Source organism: Ostrinia furnacalis, unplaced genomic scaffold, assembly GCF_004193835.3.
Source record: "Ostrinia furnacalis isolate ACB-3 unplaced genomic scaffold, ASM419383v2 OfSCF1345, whole genome shotgun sequence".
NCBI classification, from domain to species: Eukaryota; Metazoa; Arthropoda; class Insecta; order Lepidoptera; family Crambidae; genus Ostrinia; species Ostrinia furnacalis.
Window position 1 is genome coordinate 123,707 of NW_021131584.1, and position 20,986 is coordinate 144,692.

At 36.6% G+C, this 20,986-nt stretch overlaps 1 protein-coding gene across 1 annotated transcript in view; it reads left to right on the top strand.

Annotated features, from left to right (window-relative positions):
- The first annotated feature begins 7,064 nt into the window (after positions 1–7,064).
- The window catches only part of tn (tripartite motif containing protein thin), a 120,251-nt gene continuing 106,329 nt past the window's right edge, over positions 7,065–20,986 (top strand). The window contains exon 1 of the mRNA XM_028303959.1: positions 7,065–7,137. The gene's annotated coding sequence lies outside the window, so the exon portion shown is untranslated. The remainder of the gene's footprint in view (positions 7,138–20,986) is intronic.

Below are 20,986 nucleotides of genomic sequence, written 5' to 3' on the forward strand. Positions count from 1 at the left end.
TTCAAGATAGCCAGTTAGTGAAGTGGTTAGAGGTACGTAATTCAACTGTCTTATCTAGTGTGGGCTAATTTTAGATAGCTTTTTATAGGTTTTGTGAATTGAGCTTTTTCCGAACGGTAAAGTCGTTTATAATCTTAGCTTTTATGATTTGGAACATATCACATATGACATGGGTAAAAAAGATCCTCATGATAAGTAGGAGATAAGATCAGGAGTTCAAACGAGGATGAGGAGATTTTAGATAGTATGACAATCCCAGATTTCGAACCATTTCATTTACCAAGTAGGAGGTATACCTATCAGTTTTTTTTTACGTTAACGGGGAATCCCGCGAATTTACATCTCACTTAGTCTTGTTCGAAAATAAACTCAACTGAAACAAAATTTTCAAAATAATACAGGGTGTTTGGCGCATCGTGTGCCAAAATGATTTGGCGGATAGAATGGGTCATTTCCTATATTTTCAGCCCCCATAACACGTTCCATGCCAGGCGGCTACTTTTAAATTAATTTTTTTAGTAATTTCACCAAAATACCCAAATCGCATCATTTAATTTCGATTTAAAAAAAACTACTAGGCGCAGCCCTAAAGTAAATATTTTGTTTTGACGTGCATTAATGTAGGGTTGCATCAAATCTAAATTTACTGGCAAATATCATCTAGTTTTTTTTAAATTCATCTTTGAAGTTTTCCGAAAAGTTAAAAATGGACTGAACATTTAAGTTTACATGGGTATAAATTTTTTTTTAAAAAAGATAGCGATCTTCGGATTTTATCAAAACTTCTCTAGTCTATCCTCATTCAAACGGTATACTAATCTTGTTTAAATAATAACAACAACTTCAAAAATTCCTTAAATTAGTGCATTGACTCTACTCGGACTGATTTGCGAAATTTGTGTTTATAGCCCCTTTTTGTGTGAATAGCACGTATGAAGTTGTTGTTATTATTTAAACAAGATTAGTATACCGTTTGAATGAGGATAGACTAGAGAAGTTTTGATAAAATCCGAAGATCGCTATCTCTTTTAAAAAAAAAATTATACCCATGTAAACTTAAATGTTCAGTCCATTTTTAACTTTTCGGAAAACTTCAAAGCTGAATTTAAAAAAAACTAGATGATATTTGCCAGTAAATTTAGATTTGATGCAACCCTACATTAATGTACGTCAAAACAAAATATTTACTTTAGGGCTGCGCCTAGTAGTTTTTTTTTTAATCGAAATTAAATGATGCGATTTGGGTATTTTGGTGAAATTACTAAAAAAATTAATTTAAAAGTAGCCGCCTGGCATGGAACGTGTTATGGGGGCTGAAAATATAGGAAATGACCCATTCTATCCGCCAAATCATTTTGGCACACGATGCGCCAAACACCCTGTATATCAGATAATATGGATAGAGCCGAAGTGGGGCGAAAAGTTGTCATTTAAATAAATAAACCTTTATTGTCACCATAAAAAAACACATTAACACAGTTTAACTATTAAGAACAAGGTGACAAGGGCATCCGGCTCAGCGTAAGCTGTGCGGCACTAGGTCCATGCAGCGCTGGTTTTCAGCCGGTGCCAGTCTTCTGCACAGTAATACAGCGTACATTTAGGAGTTTATGTCAAAAAGTTAAATGGATGACAATGGACAAAATGAGATTTTAAACACGTGTTTAAATCTGTTTAAGTTTTTTGCAATATCACCATTAGTGTTTAGATTTTAGCCGAAAAACTTTTTGTCAAAATACACAGAATGGATAACTTATGATTCTAGGAAAGTATCCTACATTTTCGTAGGAAAGCACGTAATATTAACGCTAATTTTCGCCGCGTCCTTAACCCACTGTCAGATATAGTCTGGAGCGGCGGCCATTGCGCAAGAGTTGCCAGCTTTGATGTGAGTTCTGTCTCACGCACTAATTGTGAATGAACATTGAACATAACGGTCCTTACTCGTATCATTATAAAAAGTTAGATAATTTTGTTGTATGTCGCATAAAACTCCAAACGGTACAATAGGCATGGGTACGTAGTTCAATACTTTTTGAATTATGCAAATTGATATGGGACTTAGAAGTAAACGTCCTAGCTTTCAAATAGTTCTTTGGGATCAGATGTTATGAGGTTTTGGCCATTCTTTTTCAGCCATTCTGGATATTCAGGTTAGTCGAATTAATCGGACAGGTAGAGTTGTGAGAAATTCATTGCCATAACTTTGTAACTGGAACTTATTTAAAAAAAGATTTACAAATTAAAACAAATAAGTTTACCTACTCATGATTATGGAGCTAAAAGTATAGAACGGATTTTGACGAAACTTTACAATGGCTTATCTTATCACAATAATAAATATGCTATAATTTATAACGATATTATAAATCCAAGCAAGCGATAAAACATGACGGCATCGCTCGAACAATTAGGACAGCCAATAAATGTTAAAGAAGATGGCGCCCCAGCAACCACTGCACTCGCCACCACTAATGTCACGTACAAAGTCATTGACCGCTAAAAATAGTTACATAACGACTTTTTCGACCGTGCACCTGATTCTTACCCACAGCCGAGTAAACACCCAGAATACCAGACATACTGACACCCTCGTGAATGTTGTTCGCTCCTAAATATACCTTAACACTTCACGTATGAGTGTCGCATCTTTTTTTAGATTTCAGCAGGCGAATAATGCGATCTTCACCGACAGTAGCGTTGAGATAGGCGCGCGCACTACAGTAAGTTTCAAAAGAAAACTTTTTTCTACAAAAAAAAAAGTATGCGACCTCACGAAACGATTCCATTTTCAAATTTAAAACGATTTTTTTAACTTAGAACTCGAGTTTTGAATTTCAAATTGTCAATTACCGTGACGTCGTCACTTTTTTATTCGAATTAGTGTCAAAAACCAGCCAGTGTCAAGTGTTTGTAATGAGGTGACAAGTGACAGTGCATTTGAGTGAAAATAGAAAGTACCCAGCTGACACAGGATTCTATTTAAAGATTTTTTTACGAAGTGCCTCGATTTATTTGGATAGATTGGTGTAATTGAGACCGATAAGGCTCCTAACCTTTCGTTATAAATATTCTATATTCCTTATGGTATCGTTGAGAGTAATTTACTTAGTAACCGAACTCCATCTTAGAAAGCATTATCATGTTTAGATATTGAGGTCAAAAGTGTATAGGTTCCAAGTAAAACAGTGTCATTACTGTAGATAAACTTTTGGCTTATTTTAATAGATATTTTGTCTTATTTTAATGTTATTTTATCACAATACATTGCACTTTGTGCAGGAAATAAAGCATTTATATAATGTTTTACGCAATTAACTTTTATTAATGCTTTATTCTATTATTTATTTATCATTTACTGCCCTTAAACTATGTATAATAGGCAAACTTATTTGCCTGCTGGATTTTTTTGTAAACAATATTTTACACTTGCGAGCAAAAATATGGAATCACTTACATGAAGTTGTTTCCACGCGATCTTGTGTACTAACCAATTTGTTAGTAACAAAAAAAGTAGCACCATTTTAAAGATTAAACTTTTTACTTTAAATTGATACAAAATTCATTTACACACCAGTATTTAAAAAGATATCCCGGCTGATGTGAAGAAGTAACGAAAAAGACATTTATCAACTGTTTGATACGTCGCGAGTTGCGGCCTATTTACCCCCCCATTAAAGCAAGTATTTTCGGATTTTTGCTTTCACACGTTGATCCATACACATCTCCGCTTCTTTTGACACTTTACCTGGGATTCTACACCTTCAGAAGCAGCACAAATCGTTGCACTATTGCAAGAAGGGCTCAGCCAGCGGGCTGTCGCACGTCAGCTCCACATAAGCCAGTCCTGGGTTTCGAAAGTTTGAAGACGCTTTCGGGATACCGGTGGCTTTATCCTGAGACCAAGTTCTGAACATTGCCGGTGCACATCGCAGAGGGAAAACCGTTTTTTCATGTCAACTTCTCTACGAAATCGTCATTTGACTGGTATCGACGTCCAGCAAGAGCTCAGAAATGTTCGTAGGATAGCTGTTAGCGAGTGGACAGTTCGTCTAAGATATGAGCAATAAAATTTGACTCCAAAAAGGCCTGCCACAGGCTGGAAACTGACGGCAGGTCACCGACAAGCACGCTTTCAATTAGGTCGCACTCGGAAAGCGAGTAATGGAGGCGAGTTTTGTTCTCCGATGAATGCAGACTGTTTTTGCAGTGCAGCAGTCAAAGAGGTCGGGTCTATAGACGGCCTGGGGAGCGATTTGTGCAGTGCTGGTTCGCTAAAACATTGGCTTATGGGGGTGGCTTGCTCGACTTCCCATCGAGATGTGTAGGAGCAAATTGAAAGCGTGCTTATCGGTGACCTGCCGTCAGTTTCAAGCCTGTGGCAGGCCTTTTTGGAGTCAAATTCTATTGTTTATATCTTAGACAAACTGTCCACTTGCTAACAGCTATCCTACGAACATTTCTGAGCTCTTGCTGGACGTCGATACCAGTCAAATGACGATTTCGTAGAGAAGTTGACATGAAAAAACGGTTTTCCCTCTGCGATGTGCACCGGCAATGTTCAGAACTTGGTCTCGGGATAAAGCCACCGGTATCCCGAAAGCGTCTTCAAACTTTCGAAACCCAGGACTGGCTTATGTGGAGCTGACGTGCGACAGCCCGCTGGCTGAGCCCTTCTTGCAATAGTGCAACGATTTGTGCTGCTTCTGAAGGTGTAGAATCCCAGGTAAAGTGTCAAAAGAAGCGGAGATGTGTATGGATCAACGTGTGAAAGCAAAAATCCGAAAACACTTGCTTTTATGGGGGGTAAATAGGCCGCAACTCGCGACGTATCAAACAGTTGATAAATGTCTTTTTCGTTACTTCTTCACATCAGCCGGGATATCTTTTTAAATACTGGTGTGATTTAAATGAATTTGGTATCAATTTAAAGTAAAAAGTTTAATCTTTAAAGTGGTGCTACTTTTTTTGTTACTAACAAATTCGTTAGTACACAAGATCGCGTGGAAACAACTTCATGTAAGTGATTCCATACTTTTGCTCGCGAGTGTAGTATACCTGCAACCTTAACTTTCATAAGCTTCACATAAAATATTTTAAACTATTAATAACATTGCACATAAACTTCGCCAACTTTGGAATAGCACAATAGCACATAGATATTAATAATAATAAATATATGAGTAATTGAACGCAAGAATGTAGAGTAACCTTGATAATGTATTTTGGGATACAAATAATAATCATTCATCTATCATCATTTGTCTATCATGTAACACATAGCGTAAAGTACTATTTTTATTCTTTCACATGCAAGTAGGTGCATATTCATATTTCATTGCAACGAAAATATCTTCTTAATCATACTTATTGCCTAAGTTTTCAATTAAATCAGCGAAAATTGAATATTCCAGTCAATAAATTGTATACCCAGCATTTTTTATGAAATTATTTCGGATTAAAATTGTCATTGCCAAAAGAAATAAAGTTGTGATAGAGAGTGGGACGCAGACATGACACATACCTGTATTTGTTAATTTGTTAAACTTTTAACAGCTCATCTCAGCACACAGTCTAATGAGCTGTGATTAGTCGCCTTATTTCATATTTTCTATGTTGACATTGTAATAAACAATTGCATTTTCGTTGGCAAGATATCAACTACGCCAAGAAGATTTTTAAAATTTTTTTTCATTTTGAGATTTCCAAAGTCAAGCGTAGACGCTGTAAAAGATTTTAATATTGAAATTTAATTAAACTACGAGTATATTGAGTCGACTATTGAACATTGCTTTGTGCATCATCATGTCCTTATTACGAAACGCGATACAATCTTAGTCATAAATTATGTTCTATGATTGGTCTAACTAAATATTGAACTTAACTAATAACAGTGTCTGTCAGTGTCAGTGTCACGGGCTGGAAGACGTAGCGTGGGCAGGCCTCCTACTAGGTGGACCGACGATCTGGTAAAGGTCGCGGGAAGAGCCTGGATGCGGGCAGCGCAGGACCGTTCATTGTGGAAAAACTTGGGGGAGGCCTTTGTCCAGCAGTGGACGTCATTTGGCTGAAACGACGAATAACAGTGTTAAATCAATGATATTGTTTGAGTTTGAATCAAGTTTTGAATTTCGTTTCAGAATATGAAACTGTATCCCAATTATTCTAGGCTACCTAAGCATTTTAAGGTCATGCTGATGCTCCTACATACTTCATCATCATCATCATCATCATCATCATCATCTCAGCCATAGGACGTCCGCTGAATATAGACCTCACTCAATGCTTTCCATGTTGCCCGGTTGGTAGCGGCCTGCGTCCAGCGCCTTCCTGATACCTCTATGATGTCGTCGGTCCACTTTGTGGGTGGACGTTCCACGCTGCGTTTTCCAGTACGCGGCCTCCACTGCAGAACCTTGCTGCCCCATCGGCTGTCAGTTCTGCGTGCTATGTGCCCTGCCCATTGCCACTTCAGCTTGCTAATTCGTCGAGCTATGTCAGCGTCTTTTGTTCGTTTACGGATCTCCACATTTCTGATTCGATCTCAATCTATGATTGGTCTAACTAAAATATTGAACTTAACTAATAACAGTCTCAATTCAAGGATATTGTTTGAGTTCGAATCAAATTTTGGATTTCGTTTCAGAACATGAAACTGTATCTCAATTATTTTAGGCTACTAATAAAATTTCAAGGTCATGTTGATGCTCCTACATACTTAGGCTGAGTTGCACCACCAAACTTTGACTGGTAACCGGTGATTTTAGTATGGAGTTTGCGGATTTTTGACGTTTGTTACAGTCAAAGTAAGATGGTGCAACCCAACTTTAATATTGTCAAATATGAGTCAAACCACTCTAGTTCTTATAGTCTAACTCCCTTACTAATAAAAAGTTACACAGTTGTTGAACACTGTTTTAAAATGACATTTCCATACTAAACGCCACTTTAAAACACTGATCAACGAGCGTGTAAGTTTTATTAGTAAGGGGGCCAATATTTCAACTTATATTAGTCAAAAATACAATACTAGAAATAGTACTAACCTAATTACCGTCCCACAGGTGCGCCCGCCGCTGTGGAGGTATACATGCTCACGTGGGAACCAACAAGATGTTCTTCTTTTTGGGGTAGAAGGTAAGATTTATTGCATTTTTTGTTGCAAACTGCCCGTTTGAGTGTTTTCTGTTCATTATGTTTGGCGGTAGTGGAAGAATGTTCAGTAGAATCGTTCCAGTTTTGCAAAGAAATGCGCAAAAAAGAAAACATGTAAAAGGAACAAAAATCAACTCAGAAGGGAAGTTTTACAAAATTCAAATTAAGTAGAGTAATAAGCATGCAAAAGCTTAGATTAAGATATTTTTCTAGACATGTAGGAACAATTCAGGCATGAAAATAATATAACAAAGCACTTAGGTATTGATTTTTGAGAAGCCATTTTACTCACGGTATTGATGATTTGAACAAAAAAAAGCTAGTTTCCTAGGTTTTAACAACAATAAGCACAAATCAAATATCGTAGTTGTTCTAGTCGCTGGCATTCACGTTTTTTTATAACCAATATCGATTGTCAGTTTTTCTCTCACAGAATTTTCTTATGCTTTAATTTTAGAATGCGAATTTAGAAATGTTTTACGATTCAATGATTCATTTTTTCAAATACACATGCTCTCTACGAAAATTACAGAAATATGAACCTACTTAACCTACATCCAATATGGTTTAGAAACAGTTTTTGCCGCAAAAAGTTCACGTTTTATGTACCGGAATTTCCACATGATTTATCTTTATGGACCCGTGATATATTTATGTCTTACTCGGGCGTTTCATGCCTGAAATTAGCTAATACTTCTTGCTTATCAGTGTTTTGCGAAATTGATGTGGCATTACTGAATTTTTTGTACATTTAGAACCTAAAATTCGGAATTTTATGTTGCCATTGTAAAATACTTCACCCAGTTTACTTGCTCAAATGGTAAACAAAACATTTATGTATTCTATTGAGTTCTTCACACTATGACTCTTTTATGAGAAATTACTGAACATTTTTGTATATTTACTTGTTTCCTTACAATGATTTTATTGTTTGTACCTACCTATATTGAGCTAAATCTGCTTATCGATAACCAACTAAAACTTTAGTTGTGGAAAAAGTTATTATTATCTCAATACATTATTCTAAAAGGTTCTGAATGGATGGGACCCAACCCACTCTCCGTCTTCCAAGACGTGGTCGCCACCAGACAACCATTATTTCCAAAAAATCAGAAAGCGATATGAACTTTTTACCATGAAAATGTATTATTGTATGTTCTATAAAATTATTTATTTACTTAAAGCTGAGTGAAAGCTGTTCCATTGGGATACAGATTTCTTTTTACGCTGGTAGACAGCGTGCCATTTCAATATTTATCACCTTATCGTGAAAGTATTTTAATATGTCAGTCCCAATCAGACTGTTTATCTTCATTCAACTCAAAGCATTTTCAAACTACATGATTGTGATGGATGTCTCTTTCATGTGTATTTCTTTCCTTTCTTCAATGTGATGTGCAATCAATCTCCAAGTTGAACTTGGCCTTCACTGGTTGGGTTTTATTGGCGGTCAAGCTGTAGATCCTGGCTACACAGGAGTTGCAGCGGTGGGAACGAGAGGTGGGAATAGTCACGTATCTATCTACTTATCTTTAATACCCGTCGTCTCATTGGCACACCTGAGTCTTCCGCCTCTCACCTGGCCCAGATATATCTCGACCTGCGCACGCGTCGATTATATTTAGAGTGCACCTACGGGTATTTGGGGGGGTTTATGTAAGCAGAGAAGAATCTTTGACGTAATTAAATGATGTTTTTGAGGTATTACTAAACATAAAATGAAATAGTGACGTTGGTAGAGTTGCTGAGAAAAATATTTTTGTTTAGTTTTTGTTGTTTAAAAAAGATTATTAGCAATTTGTATTACACACATTACTAATAGTCCCTTTAGCCCCCCGTGGTAAGCTAAATAAGCTTGTGTTACGAGTGGGCTCACCACAATAGTCGACCGGCGGCGGGATTCGAACCCGCGTTCCTCGGATCTCGAGTCGGCCAATCCGACCACTTCACCGTTGGGCTATCGTGGCGTAAAGTATGACCAAATAGTTAAAATTTCATACCACCTAAGTTTGAATACGAGTGTATAAAAAAGCGAGAGAAGTACTTGTTTGTGTATGTACCTTTTGAATTTCTTTGTTGGACTTGTCATCCGATCTCCGTTTTATGGTTCTTCTTCAAAGCACGCCAAAAGCTTGCCAAAAAACATCGCAGGTTGAAAATACGTTGGGACACACACTCACATCTGTTAACCTCGAAATAGCGTTAAACTGACATATTTTCATGCGCTATTTAATATACGATAGACATTATGTAAAGTACCTAGAAAACTATTCTTCCGGAATCCAGATTCATTCAAGAACTCTAGGTCTGAGATTTTTAACAATCTTCTAAAAGTTAGGATTAATAAAATTCATGAGCTCCAATTTTTTAAATAAAGTATTTAAAAATTTTCTCAAAAGAACAATTTTGTACGGCGGTCTAATTAATAATGATAAATAATCTAATGAGTAGGACTAAGAGATTAAAAACACATGAAAACAGATGTAAGTGTAAGTACTTCTCTTGAAATAAACCTGACCTAACCTTCTCGGTCAGCTTATGAAACAATTACCCAAAATCAAGAGCACATCGCGTCACAAATCCCGTTATTTACTACCGTTCCCCTTAACAACGCCATAAAATTCCCATTTGCCACCCAGTTGTTACATTTGGCACCCCGCCAGGAACACGGCCATTGTCTCGTCGAACTTCTGGTTAGCGAAGATTAGGTGTTGGCATAATTGAATCACAATATAGAAGGAATTACCACAAAGCTATAAGAACATAGATAAGACGCACACTTGTAATAACAATTTAACTTAATATTTAGTAGGTTGTTACTTGGTAGTTAAGAATTATAACGTATTAAATAATTAGGTGAAAACGAGCCTATATTGAGGTTTTTAAATAGTCATCATCATCATCATCATCTCAGCCATAGGACGTCCACTACTGAACATAGGCCTCCCCCAATGCTTTCCATGTTACCCGGCCTGTGTCTAGCGCTTTCCTGCTACCTTTATGATGTCGTCGGTCCACCTTGTGGGTGGACGTCACACGCTGCGTTTTCCGGTATGCGGCCTCCACTCCAGAACCTGGCTGCCTGTCGGCCATCAGTTCTGCGTACTATCTGCCCTGCCCATTGCCACTTCAGTTTGCTAATCCGTCGGGCTATGTCAGCGACTTTAGTTCGTTTACGGAACGTTAAATACTCAACGATAAATCAATCATCATTTCAGCCATATAACGTCCATTGTTAAACAAAGGCCTCAAATCCGTTTAGATAAAAATAATCACAGAACAGAATCTATATGAAGGAGACTGAATCGAGTTTTGACCAATGTTTAGTAACACAGACGTTTGGCTCCTAAAATATTATAACGCTTGAGTCGTAGGATCATAGTTGAAACTTCATCTGTGTATAATTTGATTGAAATAGAAACGAAACTTCTGTACCTAAGCACATTATGCCAGTAAATTGGAATCAGTGCAGAAGAACGAGTGTCTATTGGCGCTGCTTTTAGATTAGTCATAGTGCAATATTAGATTCAATTAGGCTGTAGACACATGAGTGTTTGAATCAACAAGAATAGAGTCAAATGAAAAAAGATATTAGTAATGATAGATACGAACGAATTACGTTCTTATATTAAAAGTACGGTTCTAATTGAGATGTCTAAAGTAGGGTAAACCAGAGAGTGATTGCCCACTGGTAGTGATTGCCCGCTTTAAGAATAATATTGTCAGGTGCTGACTTTGAATCACTCTAGTTAGATTTGAATTTACTAAGTAGATGGCTCCGTGATCAATGTACAGTAGATTTAAAATTTACAATAGGAAACACTAAAAAAAAACAGTTATGGCGGATTTTGTCAAGACGGGTGAAAATGTTACTAAAACAGGTGAAGACTTTAACAATTTTACTAAGGAATTACTTGCTTAGAGGTTAAATTTTTTTTGCAAGTTATTTAATATTCAACTAATGGTGTATAGTCATGATGAAATTATAAGTGTTTTCTCCATTATCAATGAAAATAACTGATAAAATTTGATTTCTAACGGTCATTTTAACGGTGGGTAATCACTGCACGTAAATCTGTATATTTTTAGTTATTGCCCACCATCATTTCAGTTATTGCCATATGTTAATGTATAGTTATTGCCCAGGGCAATTATTATTAGAGTGTTGCCACCATGCAGTAGCAGTGTTTAAGTTGCTCATTGCTAGACTTGTTTTGCAATTTACAGGCATAAATATTGAAATGGCTTTTAATGTTTCATTTTCAGTATGCCAAAGACTCCAAAAGTTCAATATAGCATAGAAAATTTGCAAAAAGCGATCGAAGCTGTACAAGATGTATCCAACAATTTATCTACAAGATAAATTGCTGAAAAATATGGTTTGGCTTGAAAAAATTGATAAAAATTCAAACGCAAATACAAAAAATGAAAAACCTACGTTAAATCTACTAGTGAAAATGTTAATTGTAAGGAAATAGATACAACTTTAGGGAAGAATAACCAACAGCTAATTGAACATTCTGAGCAACCACTTGAACTGATATCAAAGAAGATATAAAAATAAATACATATAAAATTTACATATAAAATTCAAATTTTTGCGTCATCTATGTTTTGAAGTAGAGGATTCTGTCTCTACCGATTCTGACTCATCAACATCAGCTCAAGAAATATTTGATAATATGTTAATAAGGCCAAACGCAATTTATTTTGAAATTTTGAAGACTGTACTACTAGAATTTAAGTTTAATGTTTTGTTTTGTTTATTTAAAGCCTATTTTGTCATTTTAAAATGGATTATTTTGTTTTAAGATACTGGGCAATTACTGTGCTTTGATGTGGGCAATTAGTGTAAGTAATGGGCAATGACTGTACTTTTTGGACGATTTTAAATTTATTTCAATATTTTCTAAGTTACGTAAGTTTTAACTAAAAACTGTTAATATTCTGTTTAACAGTTTATTGAGTTATAAGAAAAAAGTCATAAATGGTCCATAATTAAAATACTTTCTTTAATTTTTCATCTCAATGTGTTTGAAATCTTTAAGTGGGCAATAGCTATACGGTTTACCCTACATAGAATATGGCCACTCTTTAAAGTAATACAAAAACTGACCATAACACGTATGGAACGTTTTTTTAGTTGGAACGATATAATTTGTCCAGTCTATTCATAAGGAGATTATATCTTTTAGACAAACTTCTAGATAAGAAGACGACGTAGTCTAAGGCTGGGTTGCGCCATCTTAATTTAACTTTAACAAACATCCAAAGTATGTGTAATTACTCAAAATCTCCAGTATCGTCACACAAAGTGAGTACCAATTGCAATCAAAAGGTAGCATTCGGATCAAGACGACCGCGACGCGAGACCGCGACTCGAGACCGCGACCGGCGTCCGCGACCCACTGCTTTATATGAATTAATAGGAAGTGCTGACGGATGCAAGCAACCGAGTCGCGCGACGTGTGGGCGTGGCCTGCCGGCTACTTGCGTCGCGCGACTCGGTCGCTCACAAGGCAGTGCCGTGGCGCGACAGATGCAAAATGGCCGTGTTTTCTTCGCACGAAGACGAAATTTTAATAGAATTAGTAAGTAAAAACGCACCTGTATTCGATACGAGACTTCAAGCTTATAAAGATAATACTGTGAGAGACAATATTTGGGAAAAAATTGGAAAAGCATTAAATAAAACAAATAAGTTCAAATGATACATATTTTTATTAGAAAAGGTACTTATTTTTATTGTTTACAGATGGATGGAATACAACCGTTTAGTTTAGTAACTGCAAGCATACTGAGTTTCGTATGGGTCGCACGACTCGTGTCGCGAAGATTCGTAAGTAGCTGTCGCCCTGCGACCTGCGACCGGTCGCCGGTCGCGGTCTCGAGTCGCGGTCTCGCGTCGCGGTCGTCTTGATCCGAATGCTATCTAAACAGTTACCCCGCGCGGGTGAAAATGAACGTGCACAAACGCGCGCTTTGCACCGCAACTCGCAACTTCTCCACGGTTAATTCTGTTAGTGTCTGTTAGGGTTTCCTCAATTTATGTGGTTGGTAGGACAAAAGGAGTAGTTTAAATACTATCAAATAACTAAGCAAGTACCTAAGTAATTAAAGAAAAATAAATAATCGTCGTCATGGTATTCTTGATGAATAAATTAAATTATTTCGTTTAATTCTAGATACGTAAATTTTGCCAGAACCTAATTTATACCTACATCGCTTTGATATTATGTAGGTGCGTATGTAATGTATAGTACTTAAATATGTAGATAGTAGACCATACAAAAAACACAAAAAGTTTAAATACAATTTAGGTGGTCTTAATGGTAGGAAACTATCGCTCATTGTTCATCTATATTAGATTATTATTAGATCACGAGGTTAGCTGAAACAGTTAATTTACTTACTTATTTCCTAAAATTCTATACTAACCCAAAAGTTTACCTACTTCTGATAAAATTACATTTCGAAATGTCCCATAGTCATTAAAAGCCATGGAGTCCCGACTAATATGTGAGGGCGATAGTTCGCAAGAGCACCCAGGTCTTATTTCATGACCTAGAAGTTCACTAACTTGTGTCTGTAGCGTTCGGAAGATATTGCTTTGAGCAAGTTGCATTATTGAAACAACGGTTTACACATTTACTGCGAGCGTCCATTAGTTCTTCGTGCTAATCCAATCACTTCTAGCTTGTTGCTACTTGGTAATCCATCAGACTATCCGTGACCCTGGATCTGTAGCTGTTTTTGTAGTTTCGGATGTTTTTGTCCCTCTTAGACCTGTACCTCTACTTGTATACGCGACAATTGTGAAGTGAAGATGTATGCATGAATTTCTTCGCGAAAATATTATTTTTCCATAGACTTACCAAAATTCACGCGGACGAAATCGGAAGTGAAAGCTACTTTAAAATAAAGTCTCATTATTCATACTTATTTTAAAGATTTAAGAGACAAGTACATTTGTTTAAAACGTCTTTGTTCAAAGAATCACAATGCTCAACCCCAATGACTTTCAACTGTCTGCCAAAACTGAACAAGAGGCGTCCCCACGGCTATATTTTAAGAAGTGCCCAACAAATGTTAATGTCCTGGAAGTTTCCAAAGACATCTAAGTTACCTGAGACATTGTTAAGCCTAGTTTATCTTGTTTTGGATTCTTATACACTACGAGAAGTTGAAACTTGAAGAAAATCAAAAGTAGTTTTTTCAGGGAAGTCCAACGTTAAGTTACGTGAATTTAAAAGTTGAAAAGTTTGTAGGTGTACTCTTAGTATTCTTAGTAGAGGAGATTTAAACTGAATTTTAATTTTAAGAGCGCTGACAATCTTTTTATCCTAGTAAGTATATTTTAATTGGAAGTTAGAAACTATGACCCACTCCAAGCTAGGCAAAGTTTGTACTTAAGCATGTAGTATAAAGAAAATCATCAATAAATCATTTAGCCTCCACTGCAGGAGCACATTCTCTCTATCAGGGACAAATAATGCCTCCTACTCTTCTGGTAGATATCGTAGGAGGCTATTTAGGAATAATTGAAAAACATTATAGTAGGAAAGTGTTTAAAAAAAATAAGGAACTTTAATTTAACTTAGAGAAGAACTAAACGTATAATTTATAATGCGAACAGCTAGGGACTGGAATTCGCTGTCTGCTGCTGTCTTTCCCGAAGACTATAATCCGGGCCTTTTCAAGGCGAGAGTGAATAGGCACTTACAGGGCAGATATTATGTACCATCCTAGACTGCATCCCACTTAACATCAGGTGCGATTGTGGTCAAATACCTGCCTTGTGATGCATAAAAAAAATTTAGAACCTACCGAAGCCAAGAAAACGTGTCTAAAACCATACTAAAACCAAATTCATGTCTATACGTAATTCAACCCACGATCACAATCTACCCTATCGCACGGTCTTCCGTCTCAAATCCAACGCAAACTTGCCTCCAATTTTCTCAGCACTCAAAAGGCGATATTTCAAAAGTCTATTGAATCTTCATGAATGAAACAACTTTGTTTGCGACAAAGCGGCCGGAGTTTTGCCGGGTAATAATGTAACTACGTTTGGTTTAACTAGATAATGCAATTTACGAACGAAGTATACGGAGGGGTAAAAGTTGGCCGGATAGCAGCTTGAGTTTTAGCCAAAAATTACTGGAACAAAGTGGATTAAGAAGGGAATCAAGTTGGAACGGAATGCAGTTGGGATGTGTTGGCAGGTGGGGTGGTGAAACAACAAAATGAAAATTGTTTTATCAGTGCACCACTTTTTCAGGGTAGAGAAGTGACAATTTGACGCCGGCTTAGCCTGGTGGTCCGCGTAATTAACAAAATGCCAGCTATGCAGCGAGTTCGATTCCCGAAAGGATAACAAACAAATTGTAATAATTTAACATTATGTGTAGTTCAAATTTTAAACTTTTATGAGAATTAATAACTTGAAAATCGACTATATAAAAATAAGTCGGGTTTTCCTTCCTGACGCTCTAACTCCAGAACGCACGAACCGATTTCCCCGGTTTTGCATTAGTTGGAAAGGTCTCGGGCTCCGTGAGGTTTATAGAAAAGAAAATTCAGGAAAATTTTACAAACGAAATTCCACGCGGGCGAAGCCGCGGGCGAAGCCGCGAGCGGAAAGCTAGTGTTCTATAAAAACTATCTTACCACAACCGCATAGCATAAAATGATATAGGTAACACTAGGTAGATAATTGTCAAAAGTACACTTTATGCCACAGTGATTCTATTTGGGATTTTTTTTCCCACAAAAATTCATTACTGCTACGGATCATTAACCAATCCAGTTCCCAAACTTCGTCAATTGGAAAACAGTGCCAAAACCCGATTTTTCATTGTTCCAAAGCGCAGTTCCACAACAGACAATGCCAAGGCGATTGCGTCGTGTTCCGAATACCAAAGTTCGTTATTCGTATTGAAAACCGGCACGAAATACTGTGCGGATAATTTGCTTTGTTGATCCTAACTCGCTTAGGGTTTGGGAGTTCTTGTCTATGTGGCTGCAGTGTAGCATTGATGAACTTGCCCAGATGTTTACCGTTACAATCGTGTGTCTTTAACATATTATTATAGAGTTATCAACCTAAAAATATTTTTCAATTACATTTGTTTTCTAAGGGCATCAAACGCTGGACAACTTTAAACTGAAGAATTACTTGAAACTTTGACAGTGCCAGTATGGGAAAGATGTTGAAATGGCAATTTTATTTTTCAGTTAAAATCAGCCATTTACCATTTAAATTAAAATCTTCTTAATCTAATTAAAATCTATTAATTAATATCACGATGTAAATTCAAAATTTGATTCTATTTCTAAAAGCAACTTACAAAAAGTGTTTCTCAAATTATTTATCCGCGCTATCTTATATCTGTTATTAATTAACGATGATCGAACACTTTTGTGTCGAAGACCATTCTATTTCATAGCTTACAGCCTCCTGGAAAGCTGTCAGTTCAAAGCCATAAAGTTTTCAACCGGAAGTGACGAGCACCTTGCTCGTTAGCGCCATCGACTTCCGTGTACCTACCATGAGTTTACGTTAGGTGTGCTCGCTAGCGAAAACGTCAAAAATCTCTATGGAGATTTTGTTTCTTGAAAGTAGCCGCTAGGGGCGCTGCACAATATGTCATACAATTAATGTCATTTTTTTACGCAGTCGCTAGCGAGCACACGTAACGTAAACTCATGGTAAGAACACCGGCCGGGTGTGCGTCAAGCCAGCGCCCCGCCGTTTTACGATCCCATTATGATATTTACTTGAGATAAAATGAAACATTTGGAGATTTTAATGGTGAATTACTTGATAATGTTTCGTTTTCTTAATTAAAGTCGATGCTATCAGTGCATTTATATTTTTGGTGTAATTTTTAGTTTTGACACCAGGAAATTGCTGATAAAAAGCCATTGTATTTTATTTCAGTTAATTATTATTATTACTATGTAATAATGTTTGCTAGCATACATTATTTCAGATAAAATTTTAGAGCAATATCATAGCTACTCGATACGATGTGAGCCAATCTCAGCATTTAGGTACCTACTCATAAATATTTTTCTAATAACATGGTAATACTTATCGATTTAATATTTCTCCAAACAATAAAGAAAAGTCTCATAACTTGAGGTACGCTTACAAAGTTATGGAAATTTCAGTACGTACAATTTTAATACTGAAGATATCTGATTAATTGTCCTGAAAACTCATTTTGAATTCCCTTTTTAGCTCACAGTACTGTACATCTTTCAAACTAGCCTTAACATACTAAATAACTTTTTTTAAAACACCCATAAAAAGTAATCTTAACTGGTTCTTCCAGCGCTAGTTACACGCAGGTGAAAAGTAGCGCAATTAGCACACACGGATAGCCTTGGTTTTTGACACCTGCAGGCCGTTGCTTTTGTCTTCTGCAGAAAAGGAACCTTACATACTAATACTACTAGAAACGCTAGTGACTGGAATTCACTGCTTGCTGCCTTTCCCGAGCATTATAATCCGGGCCGCTTCAAGGCGAGGGTGAATAGGCACTTTATCTCACTTACCAGTACCGAATAACAATTTTTTACACACTGTCTAACGCCAATTAAGAAGTTTTCTCGACTGGTTCTTCCAGGGCGCAGGTGAAAAGTAGCACAATAATAAATTATCACCTGTGCGGACACGCGGACGTCCGGCTCTGGCTTTAACATCACAAGGCTGATGCTTTTGTCCCCTGCAGAAAAAGAACCTTACTAGTACCTCTATCATCTTGCAGATTTTTCTCTCCCAAGTAGTCATCATTACTCTGAATAACTATTTTTTCACACGTTGTCTAACGTCAATTAAAATGTTTTCTCGACTAGTCCTTCCAGCGCCACTCACACGCAGGTGAAAAGTAGCGCAATTATCACCTGTGCGGACGCGCGGAAGTCCGGCCCTGGCTTTGACGTCACAAGGCCGACGCTTTTGTCCCCTGCAGAAAAAGATTTTTCTTTTCTTCTTGATAGTTTTTTTTTAATCCGTGAGCACAGATAATAAGGTGTTAGGTGCTTTTGATTAGTAGCGCGTGAAACGGATAGAGAGCAAAACTAATTGACCGTGTGTAAAAGTAAGTGATCACCTTCGAAAATGACCTTCTTGAATAGATTTTTTTTTACAAAAGTCAACTGAGTTAGTACATAGATGTGCAACCGGGTATGCGTCTAATTTAAACTGAATAATAGTAATGTCCCAATGCTTTGTCTGTCTTTTATAAAGTGTATCAAGAATCCCTTTGTTAAATTCGGTTCAGATTTGAAATATTTAGAGAGACAATAGAGTTATCGTGATGTAGAAAGTTACCTATTGTACGAGTAGTTGGTGGGTACCTACTATCTATAATTAAATATGAACATGTAAATGTTAACTTACTGAAATCAATATTCGATAAATGTCTTACCGCTCTCAAAATCAGACCCAATTCACAGAACACTATCATTGTTCTGTATCAGGCATCTATTACTAGGGAACAGGGATGGATCAAGGGCTTGTTGGGGGGCCACGTTAGTTAGCCATACATTTTGTATGAGAATTTGACGTGTTATCGTGACTTTTCTGTTAACTCGACCAACCAACTGTTATTTTGGTAGAGTACTGACAAACATAAACAGCTCAGTATATAAAAGTCACATTCAAATATAGCTATGACCATATGGAATGTATGTACAGCCAGTTCTGCTTCTTCGAACTCCTCAGGTTCTTCTGATTAATTTCGTTGCGGGTCCAATGACAGTTTAACTTTCCCCCGTGAAAAACTTGACCTTCACTGGTTGGGTTTTTATTGGCGGTCAATCTGTAGATCCTGGCTACACTAGAGTTGCAGCGGTGGAAATGAGAGGTGGGAATAGTCATAGCCAGTTCTGGTTACCTACTAACAAAAGCAGGTTTTTACAGTTATAGCCCCAATATCGCCCTTAGTCCGACCCTCTCCTCCAAACTGCTATTGAACAGGCCTCGAGGAGCGCCCCGTTGTAGCTTTAAATCGAATTTCGTATCAAAATCATGTTATAATTCATTTTCGATAACTGAATAAAACGAATTTATACCGTACAATCTAAGCAAGCCAGCTTTGCGATCATATTTCAAAATTTAAGGAGATTTATTGAGTCGGCATTTATTGGTAGGCATAATTTAAATAGTATGAAAAGGCTTCTGTACTGTTTAGATGTTAATATTTAATGTTGATGCTCAAAATTTGATATAAAGCGTCGCGTATTTGATTTCATTAAAATTCTATTTTATTACGTCCAGGGCAAAGGGGTTATTAATATAATAATAATTGGAGTTGCTGAGATTCTTTAACTCTATGATGAAATTGATTATCTTTATAATAAAAATGAATTTCTGTTCGTAGTCTCGCTAAAACTCGAGAATGGCTGGACCGATTTGGCTTATTTTGGTTTTGAAATGATTATTGTCCAGTGATGGTTTAAACGATGAGAAAACATGGGAAAATTACGATTTGATTTCCACGCGTACGAAGTCGCAGGCACACTAAATAAACAACTTGAAAAAATCGAACCCACGACTGCTCTTCCAACTGAGCTACTTAGGCAAGCGGAAGATCGTGGGTTCGAGTCCCGCCTTAGGCAGTTCGATTTTTTCTAGTTCTTTATTTAAAATCGACTCTATTCGCTAAGAAATTTTAATAACAGTACAATAATTTTGAGTGAAAATGTGTGAAAATATATTTGAAATTGTCCGTCCCTTTTCTGCTTCGCAGCAAAAGTGCAATGGAGCATGGTCCAGCCTCTGTTGCCGGCAAATTTCATAAAAGTAATAAAATAAGCCTTTTATCCAGTCCGGAGACTTATTCTGGAACCTTGTTGAGCTTTTATATAACCGAAAACGAACTGTAAGCTCTGTTGTTGGAGTATAAGGATTTTGAAGTTTTAGGGTAGAATACAAAATTGATTATTTGAAATATTCTTTGAAGGCGCCAGTCCTACATAAATTCAGTGTTTCTGGGATATCGACGAAGCATATTATTATACATTAGCTACTGTAAGACCTAGTTAAGCAGTAACCAAAGTTTTAAGGGAAAATAAATGTTTTTGCCTACAATTAAAAAAGTTTTTTTAAAATATACTTACTGTAATACTGTGTAGGTAGTTACCGATGTTGTTGTCGTTGTTATTTTAATTAAGCCTATATAAAAAACCGAATTTTATATTCGGTTGTTCAATAAACTGTGACTCTGTTACTAGTCCTGCCCTTACAGATTTCACAAACTCTACATTATTTGAGTTTCAGTTCATTTGTTGACAAAACGTGCGTTTATAAAAACAGAAATGAAAACCGGATCCAAAAAAAAACTATCGTCAAACCGGCCATTTCACCAGAATAAAGGCAGAGCCTTTATCTCATTGAGAGGCGTTACACACGAAAATATCAAAGGCCTGTGTTTTATTTCCGAAATTTGCAAGCGTTTTCGGTTTTCCTCCGATCAGCATATTCGAGAATTGAATTCGGTTGATTCATTTTATTGGTATTGTTTAAATTGTTTGTTTTTTTTAAATCGGATGATCGCACGTCACTACGATGTTAACGAGGACCTCTTTTTTCTTATTTATGAAACTATTTAACATAATTATTTCTCTCATATTAATTGCACACAGTATGAACATCTGTTTTTTTTATAAATTAGGGCTTTTCCTAGTTACCTAATACAAACTTACAAGTACCATAAAAACAAACTTGTAAGCATCTAGTTCAGATATCATTTGTTTAAGAAGGTCAATAACTCACGTGTTCTAAAGGTAGACTTTCACCGCTACCCTTTTTCCAAAACAA